Source organism: Saccopteryx leptura, chromosome 5, assembly GCF_036850995.1.
Source record: "Saccopteryx leptura isolate mSacLep1 chromosome 5, mSacLep1_pri_phased_curated, whole genome shotgun sequence".
Classification (NCBI taxonomy): domain Eukaryota; kingdom Metazoa; phylum Chordata; class Mammalia; order Chiroptera; family Emballonuridae; genus Saccopteryx; species Saccopteryx leptura.
In genome coordinates, this window is record NC_089507.1 from 148101998 (window position 1) to 148119611 (window position 17614).

At 42.3% G+C, this 17614-nt stretch overlaps 1 protein-coding gene across 4 annotated transcripts in view; it reads right to left on the reverse strand.

Annotated features, from left to right (window-relative positions):
* Positions 1-17614, reverse strand: part of MBOAT2 (membrane bound O-acyltransferase domain containing 2) — a 92007-nt gene that overhangs the window by 53467 nt on the left and 20926 nt on the right. The window contains exon 2 of one of the 4 annotated variants that reach the window (XM_066385921.1): positions 10863-10917. The exons of 2 other annotated variants lie outside the window; for them this stretch is intronic. The gene's annotated coding sequence lies outside the window, so the exon portion shown is untranslated. Of the gene's footprint in view, positions 1-9829; positions 9904-10862; positions 10918-17614 lie in introns of those variants that run through there. One more of the 4 variants, XM_066385922.1, reaches the window with a different exon arrangement.

The following is a 17614-nucleotide window of genomic DNA, read 5'->3' on the forward strand; positions in this document are numbered from 1 at the left end:
CAGCGTCAGTGTCGGCACTACTCCTGGTAACCTGCGAGGAGCTGCCGGCTCTGCGCTTGCAAAGACCCACGGGATGGGAGCCGCGCTCTTTCCCCTACCTCAACATTTCTTTCGCTCTAGGAAAGTAACTGAGTAAAGATGACGAAGAACACTCTTTCAGAGTTCATATTTGAAAGGGAGGGGACTCTCTCTTACTAAGCCTTCTCATAAAATGTTATGGAGAGCATGTCTAAAAATCTACAAATAAAAGAAAAAATCCGTTTGTCATCAGAAATGTGCAAAAAACACATTAACAACAAAAAAAAGTCACTGCTTCAGAAGCCTCAGTTATGAACAAATCACAATATGTACACATGGCAGCTGCCACAGAACCACAGAGACACCTCCGCCTAAAGACAGATACTACATTTTCTCGCACTCCAAGGAGAAAACAGTCGAGTGCTGCTGTACATGCCTGAGGGACAACTGCTCTTGGAAACGGACTCAATACAAGCAAAGTGTCTTCCAACAGGCTCTCAGCACCCCTCCTACCCTACAGGGATCAAACACAATTTCTTTAAGCAAGAAGGACATCAGAAAAATAATATTCACAGTATTAACAACTACTCACATCTACAAAGCTTCTTATAAAACTTTCAAATATCTCTAATTCAACAAAAATTTATAGAGTATTTTATGGGCAAAGCATAGAAAGTCGAAAAATGCCTAAGTCCTAGGGCTAGCCAGGGTGACTTTAGAATCTAATGAGAAAAGCAAACTCATCCACAAGGAACTTGAACTCAGTCATGGACATGTCTCTTTATAGATTATACAGAAAGTATGTAAGAACCTCACCAGGGACAAGCATGAAGGGTGTATGTCACAAAGCAGGTGACATAGGAGTTCCGGTCACAGCTGATCTCCAGCACCATCTGAGGTCTCCATCTCCCTCTCTCCCCCCACGGCCCCATGTTGATCTCATGTAAAGCAGTGTGGTAAGTGTTGTAGAAGCATTCTAGGCCCCTGACATACCAATTTTTATATATTTGTGAACATTCATTTAAACATTGTTATCTCACAGACTTGGGGGAAAAAAAAAGATCATGCCTCACTCCAAAACAAAATGAATCAAAATCTTTGAGGGAGGCCTACCCCCAAAATCTGTATTTAAAAAGAACGCACAGGTTCTTAGGACCCTCAGGTGTGAGAACCACTGCATTGGACATGAGGAAAGAGCATCGTCAGCAGGAAAAAGGCGTGAGAGCAGCCGGGACGGGAGAACAGAACCAAGCACGGTGTGGGCAGTGAACGGACCAGACAAAGTCAGAACAGGCGGGGGACGGGGTCAGAAAGTCGGGGGCTTCGACCGTCATGCTGGGGAGTTTATAGTGATGCAAAAACCACCGAAGTCCATAGGTGATGAAAAACCACCGAAGATTTTCAAAATAAGGAGTGACATGGTCTAGCCCTGCTCCTGCGCAGGAAGGAACTGGGCCCGTGCAGCTGTGGGTCAGGAGACTGCTGTTCGAGTCCCCCAGAGACAGGAGCACCTGGAGGTGCAGGAGGACAGGGAGCCAAGTCCAAGAACACTCAGGCAACAGGCGGCCAGGACGGGTCTCTAGACCCGTACCTGAGATACAACATTCTCTCCAAAACAAGCTGCCTAAGTTAGTAATGCAACTTTACTGGTGACCTTGATGAGAGTCACTGCAGTACAATGTCCAGGGCAGAAAGCTCCATTTTACAGAGGGGGGCACTGAGTCTCAGTGTTGAGGTGCACTATCTAAATCATACAGCTGAGTAACTGACACATGACCCACTGATGGCCAGGACAGCTGTGCAGGAGAGACAGGGATGCGTGACACATGGTCCCGCCCCGAAAGAGCAGACACGGATCTAAAGCACAAGTTTAGGGCGACGGCACAGACCTGGGAACCCAGAGGAGGAGCATGCAATTCCTCTGACCTGGGGGAAGCATCGCAAAGGCGCATCTATCTGACTTTTGGGCCTTGGCATCCCAAGGGCCACAAAGGATTAGAAGGATCTGGACTGTCAGACGGTAGTGGCAACTCTGGGAGGAGGAAGTAGCGTAGTTCCCATGGAGAAAAAAAATTTGTAGGACATCCAGATGCAGAGGTCCTGGCCTTCTATTATTTTACATAGAAAATACTAGAATACACACACCTGGCTGATCAAAGAACTGTTTTGAAAAGTCTTAAAAGCAAAACTTTCCCCAGCTGAAACCATATCTCTATCATTCTTCATGAGTGGGGTAGGGTTGGGGAGGCAAATGAATACTGGAGCAGGGAGAGATAGCAAGAGAGAACACACATACACAGATACAACGTATCGGTATCCATCACATGCTGGGTACTTCGCACATGTTATCTCCTTAATCCTTAGATGGAGGCACTATTTGCTCCACTTTACTCAACCAACTCAAGCTGAGTATAATAGGTCCTCTGGACCCAATCCAAGCCTGGCCAATTCTAGATTGTTCTATGGCTGCCTCTCCAATTCCAGAGAATGTCTGAAGATGAAATTTGATTGCTACATGCATGACTTTTAAATTATTTTATTGATTTTTAGAGAGAAAGGAAGGGAGACACAGAGAGAGTGAGAGAGAGACACTGAGTTGTTGTTCCACTTATTTATGCATTCATTGGTTGATTCCTGTATGTGCCCTGATCAGGGATTAAACCACAACCTCAGTGTGTGGGGACGACGCTCTAACCAAGTGAGCTACCCAGCCAGGGCCAAATATAGGCAAGACTTTTAAAAAGATGCTATATGCAAAATACCGCCACCCTATTTAACAAAATCAACACACAGAGCTAAAAAAGCCAATTAAAAAGACCCTATGTGGAGTCCACGCATGTTCTAGCTTGTAATAGGTCAGCTCTTTGTACAGCTTTCTTTTCAATGAAAGATTGCTTTAACAAAGAAAGTTAAACTGAAAAAACTTCACACATTCTTTTTTCAAAATATTTTCTTGAAAACATATAAATGACCTGATATGTCTCCAAAGAAACTGCTCCCAGTAATTTGAGGGTGTGTGGGGGGGGGGGGGAGGAAAGAGGAAGGAAGACAGAAGCCAGGGCAGAAACCCCAGTGACTCTAAGCCTGAGCTAACCGGCACAGGAGGAATGGGAGCCCCTGAGAACCTCTGGAGAGCTCCCGCAGTGACTTGTAAGTGGCTGCCCTTCAGGGTAGAGGGCGGGGGTCAGGGGGATCCCTTTCTCCCAGTACATCCAGCTACCTTTTACTTTGCACTATGGGCGTTTATATTATCCCTAAATACACAAATTTTTAAAAAGCGATGATACATGCTTGTTTTCAAATTTCCAAACAAAAACTTGAGCCCTGAGATTTAAGATCATGATGACCTCATCTCTCCTACGCAGGGTCCGCATTGCTGGCTCTGTCCCACCGACCCTCACGGAATGGCAGCCAGGTCTTAAAGGGAGTCAACATTTTCAAACACGATTAACCCATTGCCATAGAAAAACAACTCTTTCAAACAAAGGAAACGAAACCCCACTACTGCAAGAACCAGCTTTGGTAAGGTAATACCAAACTCATTTCATTGAAGATCTACAACCTCCCTGCAAATTCATTTGGTGTGAAATGAATTCAGACCCAAAACTGGGGCATATGGTTTTCATAAGCACCATAAAAATCTGATTACCCCATAAGAATAACATTGTGCACAACATTCAGACCGGCCACCTCACTGAGCGCCTTACTGCACGCGCACCCAGCCCCCCTATCAGATCTGCCACTTCCGCCTGGGTCCCCTCTCCTCTTGTTGGTAATGGGACCACCTCCACCAGCTCTCCTACCAGGCCCTAGGGAACCTGTGGGCTTCCAAAACACCTTTCAATCCGTTCTGTATGACACTTGTCACTTTCCAGCCTATTAGTTTGACTTTCCTTTTAATCTGTGAGCATCTCAAAGATTGGGAACAAATTTAATTCATCTCAGAATCCTACCCATCCCAGGATACCGTACCTCACTGCATTTGTGCTGTTAATTCAATGAAAGAAAAACGGGGAGCAGGGGAGAGAATCACGTCTCAAGTATTTGCTTAAAATCATGGAGAGTAGACTATTAAGAATATAATAGCTCGAATGTAGCTTCCACCTTACTTAGGGGCTTAAAGCTCTTAATATTAATTGCTGTCATTAGAAAAATATAACCAGAAATAAAAAATAAACATAGAAGCATAAAGGTGCATTCTATCCTACATGTAGTAAGCATTTACTGTACAGGTACAAAGAGAACACAGACATGCTTTATCCTGCACTCACAGAACGTACAGGCTGACAGGACACAAATGGCCAATGACAGCTGCTAAACGGGACTGCACTCTGAGGGGTGGTGTCAGGAGAACACAAAGCAGAGGGACCTGGCATGCCTCTCGGAGCTCCATCCCATCTCCTGAACTACATGGCAACTGCCTGTCCTAACCCCACACACGGGCTTTAGCCAACTAAGAACCCTGCTCCACCGGCCCAGGCCCATCCCTGATACAACATTCTCTCCACTGCCTTTCCTGACAAAGGCATAGGACCACAAGGTGGGAACTCCGACTTCCTATAACCTACCACTCCACGCTAAGTTCCATGTCATTAAAAACAGCCAGACTCCCAGGGGCTTATTCCAACAGACCCTGACTGGCGCTCTCAGATCAGCCACAGACCAGAGAGCAGTGAGCTTCTCAGACGCTCAGAAGCAGGAGCAGAAAGCCAGTGAACTGATCGAGACTCCCCCAAGGCAGAAAGCAGGCACCGTCCACCTGCCAAGTGAAGAAGGGCCTATCTCATTTCATTTCAGTCGTAATCAACTATGTAAAATTCCTACGCACTTAGAAGGCGTCTATTGATAGTTTACCTGCGGAATTCAAAGGTGCTGGGTTAACTGTATCCACAACTGTTAAATCATGAGGCTCAAGGAAAGACAAGCTACTGAAAATTTAATCCAGAAAAAGTAAAGAACATCCCTGAATATCACTCACAGCTCAGACAAAGGGTTGATGTGCTTCCTATCCCAACAACTTGTCAAAGTTACGCTAACAAATGACTAGCAAGTAGTTCACCCCTAAGCAGGATAAAAGGGGGATAAACATAAGAACAGGAACTACAGTTTCATTTGTTTAGAAGGGTTTGGAGCTCAAGTGTGTTCATGTGTGCATATGTGTGCATATCTGTGTGTGTATGACTCAGTATTTCTCTCTCAGGTGGTTACAAATACTAAACCAGAAGGCTTGCTGAAGGAAAAAAGGGAGGAGTCTAAATTCAAAATGACTGGATAAACAAAACAATGTATGTCCATACAACAGGCGATCACTTAGCAATAAAAAGAAATGAACTGTTGTGACATAAACAATAATATACATGAATCTCAACCTTAATTACAAGAAAGAATTCAGAAAAAGACGAGTGTCTCCTGTACAAATTCTATTTGTACAAACCGCTAGGAAATGCAAACTAATCTATACTGACAAAAAGCAGATCAGTGGTTACCTGGTGCAGGGCAAGGAGAGGCATTACCTAAAATAATCATATCGATCAGTTTGCTTATTTATTAATTTCACTCATTCATTCATTCATTCCTTTCTACTATGAGTATCAGAAGCATTAACCCACGTAAATATAGTGATCCTTCCCCAAGTTAACTTGAGAGCATACCTCTCCAGGGGCCTATGTGATACTGGGCAAAAGCACCAGCCCTAAAACAAAAATAAAAAGTCAATTTCAACTCTCCTATTAATTTTACAAGCCTTCAAATTATGCAAAAATTCATTGCTCTTGGGCTGCCTCATATCATCAGATTTCAGTTCAATACAATATCAATTTACACATATGTTGACCTAATTTTAAAATTAGACTGACTCCCACCAAAAACAATACACTTGTCAATAAAGATCATGTCACTATAAAAAGTATTAACGTTTGCCCTGGCCAGGTAGCTCAGTTGGTTAGAGCATTGTTCCGATACAACAAGGTTGAAGATTCAATCCTCAGTCAGGACACATACAAGAATCAATCAATGAATACATAAATAAATGGACAACAAATCAATGTTTCTTTCTCTCTTCCCCCCTCCTCTCTCTTTAAAATAAATAAAATTTAAAAAAATAAAAAATATATATTAAATTTTCATGATTAGCTGGGGCCTGAGACACCTTGCCTTTCAAATACTAACTATTAAGAACTTAAAGAATACATTATCTGAATGAGCCACTGTAAGTACTTAAGTTCTCACTTTTTAAAGAACTTTTAAAGGTTGCAGACACTGCTACCTTAAAAAAAAAAAATCACAATTGATTTTTATGCCCTTGATGTTTCACATGGTAAATTACCCTACAGTAAATCATTAAAGCAACTGCTAGGATGTCCACTTGAGAAGAACAGCGATTTTCATCTACCTTGTTTATTATCTTCCTTAGCACCTATTCCTGGAATATGACCAGCACTTAACATGTGTTGTTAAGTATTGCAAGCTCACATGTTGTTTTATCTTTCGGATCACCGTATTTTTCTAAATTTTTATGTAATCTCTTCTTCCTATCGCTTGATGGTATTTTAATATTAAGCATGAGCTAGAAAGCATTTTCTGATATCAATCACAAGTGTCAGACTTCCAAATTACTCAGCGACATGTGGTCAATCAATCACAAGAGATAGACGTGGACCCTCCCCCGGCGGGCATCCTGGGGAGCAGACCCCTACGTGATCCGCTCGCTCCACCACCACAGCTCCAGCCAGTTTCTGCCACAGCTGGACAGCCACCTGCACATCAACCTTATCAAATATTTACACCAACTCCGAAGTGATTGTTAAACAGCCCAGCTGATAGAGGCACCATAATTAACAGTCAAGGGGAGCCATTTACAAGTCCCAGGGAAGTAGCTCAATTTTGAGTTGTCACAGGCAATTCATTACTAATGAAAGTTAAAACTGTCAAGTTGGTGGATGAATAAAGGTTATCCCCAAAACATGACTCTCACCCCACATTTCTAAGAGAAAGCAGTAGAGACAACATTAGTTCACTGGGAACTACACAGAACCCAGTATGCAGGAAAGGACGGTGTCTCCATGAATGTCACCCAACAGGTCACCGCAGGCCAACGGCTGCAGGTCTGAAGAAGGAGCCCGTTACCACCTAGCAAACCACGAACACAAATCCTTGCTTCAACCCTTACCAGCTTCTTTGTCTGTGACGTATTTCTCAATATGAAAATAAGAATAACCTCTATCCACATTTGTAGATTATGGAATTTACAAAGAAAAAGAAAAGGAAACAAACATTCTTCACACTTCTGATCCCTTCCCCGCATGGTCTGCCTACGTGGCCAGCAGGACTGACCCCCTACCTGGGTTCAGACCGCCTCAGAGAGCTCCTCTTGGATGAGGCACCTAGAATAGTCAAGTTCACAGCAATAGAAAGTAGAAGAAGCATTTCCAGGGGTGGGGAAGAGGGGTAGAGAGAGTCGCAGTATCCTGATCCCCAGACTCACAGTCAGTGGTCTACTCAACATTCCCACACCCAAGTCTAACCAGCAGCTCAAACTGAACACAGCCAAAGGGGCAGCTGTCATAGCCTCCCCTCCCCGGCCCCCCAAGCCATATCTCTTCCAGTTCCCCTATGGTCTGCCCAAACCCTGACAGCAGGTGTCACCCCGACAACTCTCTCGCGTCTCCACCTTCAGTCCCCAATAAGTGACATCAGCTCCACCCTCAGTGTTCTCCACGGGAGGCCTCACTCTGCACACCCACCCTCAATGGCATCCCTGGTCCTACTCTCACCCTCCACACACTCACAAGACCTTTTTAAAAGTAAACCAACTAGGTAATCCCTCCATTCAGCACATCTCATAGCCTATGCCAATGGGAGCTGCTCAAAACGGCTCCTTCCAATGAGCACAAGGTAGACTACCGGGGGGAACCCTGACAAGCGCCTCAAGCAGGTGACCCAGGTTAACACCAACAGTGAAAAATGAGGTTGAAAGCCAATGATGAGACAAAAATGAGAGTGCACCTCTGTGGCCTTCCTCCCAAATAAACACCCACACGCCCAGACTAATTAATCATGAGAAAAGATTCAGACACATCCCACTGGAGGGGCGTCTACAAAATCCCTGGCCAGTACTCCTCAAAGCTGCCAGGTCAAAAATGAGGACCTCTGAGAAACTGTCACAGTCTAAAGCAGGGGTCCCCAAACTTTTACACAGGGGGCCAGTTCACTGTCCCTCAGACCTTTGGAGGGCCAGACTATAAAAAAAACTATGAACAAATCCCTATGCACACTGCACATATCTTATTTTAAAGTAAAAAAACAAAACAGGAACAAATACAATATTTAAAATAAAGAACAAGTAAATTTAAATCAACAAACTGACCAGTATTTCAATGGGAACTATGGGCCTGCTTTTGGCTAATGAAATGGTCAATGTCTGGTTCCATATTTGTCACTGCTAGCCGTAACAAGTGATATGACGCGCTTCTGGAGCTGTGACATGTGCGTCCCGCATCACCGGAAGTACTGCTATACATGAGCGATGCCGCGCTTTGCATCTACATCTTGTGCTCCTCTCACTGACCACCAATGAATGAAAGAGGTGCCCCTTCCGGAAGTGCGTAGGGGGCCAGATAAATGGCCTCAGGGGGCCGCATGCCACGGGCGGTAGTTTGGGGACCCCTGGTCTAGAGGAACTTAAGGAAACATGACACCTAAAGGTAACATGGGAATACCCTGCATAGGACCCTGGATCACAAAGAGGACCTCGTATGGACTGAAGACTTGCCCCCCCCCCAATTTACACGCTGACGCTCTAACCCCAATGTGATGGAGTTTGGAGATGGAGCCTTTGAGAGGTGATTAGGTTCAGATGAGGTCATGAGGGTGGGCCCCTCTTGATGGGACGAGAGCCCTCACACAAAGAGATACCAGAGCTGGAGCTCCCCCCAACCCAGACACACACACACACACACACACACACACACACACACACGCATACAGCAAGGAAAGGCCATGAGAACACAAGGCAAAAAGACAGCCATCGGCAAGTTCACTTTCATGAGGGTTAGTTACATGGCATATAAATTACGTAAATGTATACACTTTGTCAAAACTAATCAAACTGTACACATCAAATTTCTGCATTTCATTGTAAGTTATATTTCAATAAAACATTTTAAAAACATGATTGCCAAGCCTGACCCATGGTGGCCCAGTGGATAAGTGTTGACCTGGAATGCTAAGGTCGCCAGTTTGAAACCCTGGGATTCCTGGTCAAGGCACATATGGGAGTTGATGCTTCCTGCTCCTCCCCCCTTCTCTCTTTCTCCCTCTCTCCTCTCTAAAATAAATAAAGTCTTTAAAAAATAAAATAAGAATATGATTGCCAAAAGGAGAGATCCCTTTGATGATGTAAAAATTACCCTTGAACTTGGTGACTGAAAACAACATTTCTTTTGCTCTTGGATCTGCAATTTGACCCCAGTTGAACAGGGACAGCTTATCTCTGCTCTGCTCGGCATCAGCGGCAAACTGAATGGATCCACAGCTCCCTGGTGTCAGACGGGTTCATGCTGGCTGCCCTCTGAGCCCTTAGCTGGGGCTGTTGGTTGAAACAGCTACATGCAGCCCCTCCATGTGTCCTGGGCTCCCTCACAACATAGTGGCTGGTGTGACCACGAATAGAGGAAAACCACTGAAAGTGGAGTCGGGAAGTCCTGAAGAGGGAGCTCTCATGCGCACAGCACCTGTTGCAGCTCACTTTACAAATCTGGGCAGAAAGAGCTTGCTTGACTACCCCAGCAGAAGGGGAAGACTTTCTCCTTACCCAGACACAGCTCAGCCAATGAGAAGCCACCACCACACTGACCACTTGTTCTCCTCCAATGGACTTTTGCTCATAACCGCCCCTCCCCACATCCTTCCTTTTCTTTCTAAAACAATGCTCTCTTCCTTTCTTCTCCAGAGTTGCCTATGTTCACCATGGTTTGCATGTGCTGAACTGCAATTCCTCTGCTATTCCCGAATAAACTAAGTTTTGCTGATAAAATAACTGGCTATTTTATTTTTAAGGTTGATACTGGGTTCCAAAGAAAAGCACTCTGAGAAAGAGAGACAGACAGACAAGAAGCCACACACACCAATGACAGCTATAGCCAGATAATGACCCCACCCAGAAGTCCCGTAGCTTCACTATCCCTGCACTGTGAGCTGGAGAAGTCAGAGACCTGTCCAGGTGCAAGGAGAAGGGGATTCCGCTCTTCGTCAGAAGTGACAAAATCTGAAATACGAAAATCTACCACAGGGTGGAATAGAAAGTTGAGGAAAGTTCCCAAAAGACATGGGCGGCAAGAGAGAAGAGAGACAGAGTTCATCCAAGACGTCAACATCCAACAGATTAGAGCTCCGGAAAGAAAACAGCAGCAGCAATGAAAAGACAGGCAGCTAGTTACCTCAGGTTTTTACTGAGCTACTGAGGAAAAGAGGAGCTCTTTCTCAGCTGGACTGGAAGCCAGGAGAAGGTGTGTGTGGACCTGTTCGAGGCCACCACCTGGCAGAGCCTACGCAAGGATGATGCAAACTCGAAGGACAGAGGTCCAAAGGACAGGGCCGGTGACGTATTTGAACACCTGGATACAGCTGTGTGCCAGAAACCTTGAAATTACATAAAGCAATGAATTCTAAGTTGCATTTTTATCCTTAGTAAAAGGAAAGGAAGGAGGGAGGGAGGGAGGGAGGGAGGGAGGGAGGGAGGGAGGGAGGGAGGGAGGGAGGTAAAGAGAAAGAAAGAAACCTAAGAAGTAATTCCAGAGGCTTTCCCAGAGCTAAAGGATATGAGTCTTCAAATAAAAAGAACTTACCAAGCATCCATCCACACAAAGAGAAATTGAAGGACATCAAGGAAAGTAGAAGAGCCTATGAATATTCAAGAAAGAAAATGAGGTCAACTGTACACTTAAGAGAACTCGACTCACATCCCGCTTCTCTCACCAGCCACAGCATATGCTGAATAATAACAGCACGAGGCCTTACAAGGTAGCGCACACCTGAGTCTGAGATTTTGCCAAGTGACATTTTAATTTGCAAGTGAAATCATGACTGGAAAAGACCAGGCAAGCCCCAGGGTGGAGGAAGAAAAGGCCACCTCTGTCAGAGTTAATATAGGCAACATTCTCCACACTAAAAGGGGCACAAGTACCGTTACAGCTCTCTCCTGTCACAAGGCGTGGTCAGAAGAACAGGTGACAGAAAATGTTGTCAGGGCACAGAAACCACTAAAACGAACGCAACGCTGAGGATGACAAGGAGTTCAGATTCATGAATGACTAACAGAGCGGGCGGATGGGACACAGCGAGTGGCTGCCTGATAACGACACCCGCTGCGACCAGGACATGCCATCTTCTTCTATTCTACGACTGTATATACACTCTTCCATAAAATACTCACTCGCTTTTCATATTAACGAGATATAGCCAAAGAAAACTTCAGTATATTTTTTCAATGTTAACTTCTCTTGTCTTTACTTTTTCTTTAGAAAATATATCCGAGTACTAACATTTGCAAATTATCCATCACTTTGCAGGAGCTTAACTTCTTTATCACAACCTATTAATGGGGAGAAAAGAAATTCAGTCAAGCCTACATAAAACAAAACAGGGTATGTGTGATTTTGTTTGGCTAGGTTCAATGACAAAGCAGAAACTGTTTTAAGTAATATTGGTTAAAGTCTTTTTAAAAAAACTATATGTGTGTGTGTTTACAGCAACACACACATACATATAGTTGCCCAACTGCCTGTGTTGGGCAAGTTCAATGAGCTCAGGTACACCGCTGTGCCGTGTGGCTACACATCAAAGGTATCTATTCCAATCCAGCTTTTTTTTTAACCAGGAAGGCTGACATGGGTCCAGGTCTCCCTGACTCTCACTCGCTCTCAGCTTGGTCCAAATCTGGCAAGAGAAGGTTATCAATTACTAGAACCCCGACACTCCAACATTACCACTGTTTGTATTTTACATACGAGAGACCTGAGGCTTGCACAGCTAAGAGAGGTTAAGGACAGGTTCTAGGTTTCCTGCTCCCTGAAGAGCAGAGTACCAATGGGTGTGTGGGTGGCAGAACACCCAGCCTCCGGCATCCCCCACAGTGCCATCCAGTCCAACAGTGAGTGGTGTGGTCCTTCTCATGCTAAGTTGACCACACTCAACACTAAACAAACCGGAAGGAGAACCTGTGAGCAAATACCATGAAAAGGTTAAGGAGAACAGTGCAATTCTACAAGTGTTTTTAAGTAACTGTTTGATTAAAAACAAAGACAAAAGCCTGCTGGTAGACTTCCAAAAGATTTGGAGGCTTAAAATGAATTTAGCATAATTTTGCTAAAATTCAGATGTATTATTAGCATACAAGGGTGCAATATAACCATTGTAACATAATGTAAACCATGCAACGTAAACCCCCAACCAACGCCTGCAGCGGTGAGCGCCTGTCGCCCACGGCGGAGACGGGGCAGACCCAGTCCTTGCACTAAGAGCTCAGTCGAGTTTGGGAAAGACCCAGGAAACCAACACTGTACAAACAGTGTGCAGAAGACCCCTCCCTTGCCAGAAGCAGCGCTGACATTCCTGTGCACAGACACTCGAGACTCAAGAACACGTGAGACAACTTCTAAAGGACGTGAGTGCAAAAAAATAAAAGAAGTGAAAGCGTAATTAAAACTACCAAAGGAGAAAACAAATACTAATTTAAGAGAAAAAGGAAAAGTTCTAATAGTTGTTCAAAAACCAGTGATTTTACATACTGTTTCAAACTTTAAAAAAACCTCTCTTCCTAAGGAAATAAACAAGTATATGTGCACCAAATGTATATATGAGGAAATTTACTGAGAAATCATGACAGCAAAATATTACACACAACTAACAGCTAATTAAATAATACTTCCAAAAGACAGACCATTAGGTTTTGAAAAGCAATTTAATAGAATTGGAAATACTCTCAAATACTAAAAAAAACAAAAGGTTATAAAAATTTTATAACGGTTCAATGATAATGGTTGATTTTTAAATTTTCATCTTTATATTTTTTGTATTTTATAAACTTTATACAATAAATGTGTTACTTTATTTTTTTTTTAATGAGAGAGAAAGAGAGAGAGAGAGAGACAGGGACAGACAGCCTGGAAGGGAGAGAGATGAGAAACATCAATTCTTCATTGTGGCATCTTACTTGTTCATTGATTGCTTTCTTGTATGTGCCTTGACCAGGGGGCTACAGCAGAGAGAATGACCCCTTGCCCAAGCCAGTGACCTTGGACTCAAGCAGCGACCTTGGGCTTCAAGACAGCGACCTTGAGCTCAAGCCAGCGACCATGGGGTCATGTCTATGATCACACGCTCAAGCCAGCGACCCCATGCTCAAGCCGGCAACCTAGGAGTTTTGAACCTGGGTCCTCAGCACGCCATGCCAACACTCTATCCACTGCACCACTGCCTGGTCAGGTGAATATGTGTTACTTTTTAAATTGAAAAATACACAAACCAAATTCAGTTCCCTATTAGGGCACATAATACATCAGTGACAATACAAATGAAATTTTAAAATGCACAAATGTCAAACATATATTACAAAAGAAAAATAATCACCTCCCAAAGAACAAAAAGATAATTATGTCATACCTAATTCCAAACACTTTTCAAGTTGCAGATGAACTAAGTTTGATTTCATTCACTCTGTTTGTCAGTCCAAATCCACAATTTTGCTGGCCATTTCTAGCATCCTTGAATTTGTGGAGATCAATGATCACTTGAGATTAGTCTAATCTATCATTTCTGATCAGCAAAATGACCCCAATAATACCAGCAATGCTGTTTACTCCTACTTATATTGTTCATATAGGAATATTAACTTCCAAATATACACAGATAAGCATCCTACATTTAACTTAGAGCGAAGTCCTCTTATATGATTTATATATTTATAAGTTAAAATATAAATACATGATTGTTATTGCCAGAGTAAAATGACACAACTCATCAGTATAAAAACTGTATGCAGGAAAATAGATGAGCTAGCTACACAAGTATTAAGAAAGAGGTCACCTACATGACAACTTTAGAAAGCACATTATATTCTTTGAGCTAAGTGTTTACAAATTTTTTAAGGTCAAAAAGAAAGTATAGATTATTCTATAATCCTATTATTTCTAAAACTGTTTAGAGTACTAACTTCAAATCACCTCTAAGAACTGTTTTCAATTTTTATTTAGTTCCATTTAAGTCATGAAAAATTACTTTTTTTTTTTGAGAGAGAGAGAGAGAGAGAGAGAGAGAGAGAGAGAGGTTAGGGAGGGAGGGAGAGAGGGGAGTGAGGAAGAGGGAAGGGGAGAGAGAAACAGAAGCATCAACTTGTTGGTTCACTTAGTTACACCATTGATTGCTTCTCATATGTGTCCTGATCGGAGCTCAGTCTGGTGCCCTCGGGACTGAGCAGGCAATCCCAGGGTAGAACCAGCTAGGATGACACTCATCTACTGTGCCAACAGCCAGGGCCAACAAATTGACCTTTTTTTTTTTTTTTTAAGTACTTTAAATTTATGCCCATGTATTGTTAGTTCCATTTCAGGGCGTTCCTGACCTATTTTTTTTTTAATCCAATTGGCAAAATCAGAAGAGCCAAATCGCCAATTTTCTTGGGGCTCCTTTTGCAGGATGTGGCCTGAAAAGCAGAATTAGCATCCTTATACTATTCTTCTAACTGCTTGAATTAGCCCTGACACAAATTCTTTTTTTTTTTTTTGATTAATTTTAATGGGGTGACATTGATAAATCAGGGTACATATCAGAGAAAACAGCTCTAGGTTATTTTGCCATTTGCTTATGCTGCATTCCCATCACCCAAAGTCCAATTGTCTTTTGTCACCTTCTAACTGGTTTTCTTTGTGCCCCTCCCCTTCCCCATCCCCCCCCTCTCCTCCCTCCCACCCTGTTACCATCACACTCTTGTCCATATCTCTGAGTCTCATTTTTATGTCCCACCTATGTATGGAATCATATAGTTCTCAGTTTTTTCTGATTTACTTATTTCGCTCAGTATAATGTTATCAAGGTTCATCCATGTTGTTGTAAATGATCCAATGTCATCATTTCTTATGGCTGAGTAGTATTCCATAGTATATATGTACCAAAGCTGTTTAATCCACTCGTCCTCTGACGGACACTTGGGCTGTTTCCAAATCTTCGCTATTGTGAACAATGCTGCCATAAACATGGGGGTGCATTTCTTCTTTTCATGCAGTGTTATGGTGTCCTTGGGGTATATTCCTAACAGTGGGATAGCTGGGTCAAAAGGCAGTTCGATTTTTAATTTCTTGAGGAATCTCCATACTGTTTTCCATGCACCAGTCTGCATTCCCACCAGCAGTGCAGAAGGGTTCCCTTTTCTCCACATCCTCGCCAGCACTTACTCTGTGTTTTGTTGATGAGCGCCATTCTGACTGGTGTGAGGTGATATCTCATTGTGGTTTTAATTTGCATTTCTCTAATGATTAGTGATGTTGAGCATTTTTTTCATATGCCTATTGGCCATCTGTATGTCCTCTTTGGAGAAGTGTCTATTCATTTCTTTTGCCCATTTTTGGATTGGATTGTTTGTCTTCCTGGTATTAAGTTTTACAAGTTCTTTATAAATTTTGGTTATTAACCTCTTATCAGACGCATTGTCAAATATATTCTCCCATTGTGTAGTTTGTCTTTTTATTCTGTTCTTATTGTCTTTAGCTGTGCAGAAGCTATTTAGTTTGATATAGTCCCATTTGTTTATCCTGTCTTTTATTTCACTTGCCTGTGGAGACAAATCGGCAAATATATTGCTGCGAGAAATGTCAGAGAGCTTACTGCCTATGTTTTCTTCTAAGATGCTTATGGTTTCATGGCTTACATTTAAGTCTTTTATCCATTTTGAGTTGATTTTTGTGAATGGTGTAAGTTGGTGGTCTAGTTTTATTTTTTTGCAGGTAGCTTTCCAATTTTCCTAACACCATTTGTTGAAGAGGCTGTCTTTACTCCAATGTATGCTCTTACCTCCTTTGTCAAATATCAGTTGTCCATAAAGGTGTGGGTTTATTTCTGGGTTCTCAGTTCTGTTCCATTGATCTAAATGCCAGTTCTTATGCCAGTACCTGGCTGTATTGAGTACAATGGTTTTATAGTATAACTTGATATCCGGAAGTGTGATACCTCCCACTCCATTCTTCCTTTTCAAGATTGCTGAGGTTATTCGTGTTCTCTTTTGGTTCCATATCAATTTTTGGAATATGTGTTCTATATCTTTGAAGTAAGTCATTGGTATTTTAATCAGTATTGCATTGAATTTCTAAATTGCTTTGGGTAATATAGACAGTTTAATGATGTTTATTCTTCCTAACCATGAGCACAGTATATGCTTCCACTTGTTTGTATCTTCCCTGATTTCTTTTATCAATGTTTTATAATTTTCCGAGTACAAGTCTTTAATCTCCCTGGTTAAATTTATTCCTAGGTACTTTATTTTTTTGGTTGCAATGGTAAAGGGGATTGATTCCTTAATTTCTCTTTCTGACAGTTCATTGTTAGTGTATAAAAATGCCTCTGATTTCTGAGTATTAATTTTATATCCTGCCACCTTGCTGAATTCATTTATCAGGTCTAGTAGTTTTTTGACTGCGCCTTTAGGGTTTTCTATATACAATATCATATCATCTGCAAATAATGATAGTTTTACTTCTTCTTTTCCAATTTGGATGCCTTTTATTTCTTTTTCTTGTCTGACTGCTGTGGCTAGGACTTCCAGAACTATGTTGAATAAGAGTGGTGAAAGGGGACACTCCTGCCATGTTCCTGATCTTAAGGAGATTGCTTTTAATTTTTGCCCATTGAGTATGATGTTGGCTGTGGGTTTGTCATAGATGGCCTTTATCATGTTGAGGTATGTTCCCTGTATTCCCACTTTGCTGAGAGTTTTGATCATGAATGGGTGCTGGATTTTATCAAATGCTTTTTCTGCATCTATTGAAATTATATTGTGGTTTTTCTCCTTCCTTTTGTTTATGTGATGAATAACATTGATTGATTTGCGAATATTGTACTAGCCTTGCCTTCCCAGGATAAATCCCACTTGATCATGGTGTATGATTTTTTTCACATATTGCTGTATCCGGTTTGCTAATATTTTGTTGAGGATTTTAGCATCTAAATTCATCAGGGATATTGGCCTCTAATTTTCTTTCTTTGTGTTGTCTTTGCCTGGTTTTGGAATCAGAATTATGCTCGCCTCATAAAAGGAGCTTGGAAGTCTTCCTTCCTCTTGAACTTTTTGAAATAGCTTGAGAAGGATCGGAGTTAGTTCTTCTTTAAAGAATGTATATTCTGCTGCTTTAGAGTGAAAGGTTCTGAAATATCTATTAAATTGAGTTGATCTAGTATGTCCTTTAAGTCTGCTGTTTCTTTGTTAATTTTCTTTCTTGAGGATCTATCTAGTGATGTTAGTGGGGTATTGAAATCCCCTACTATTATAGTATTGCTGTTGATCTCGCCCTTTAAATCCATCAAAGTCTGTTTTATATACTTAGGTGCTCCT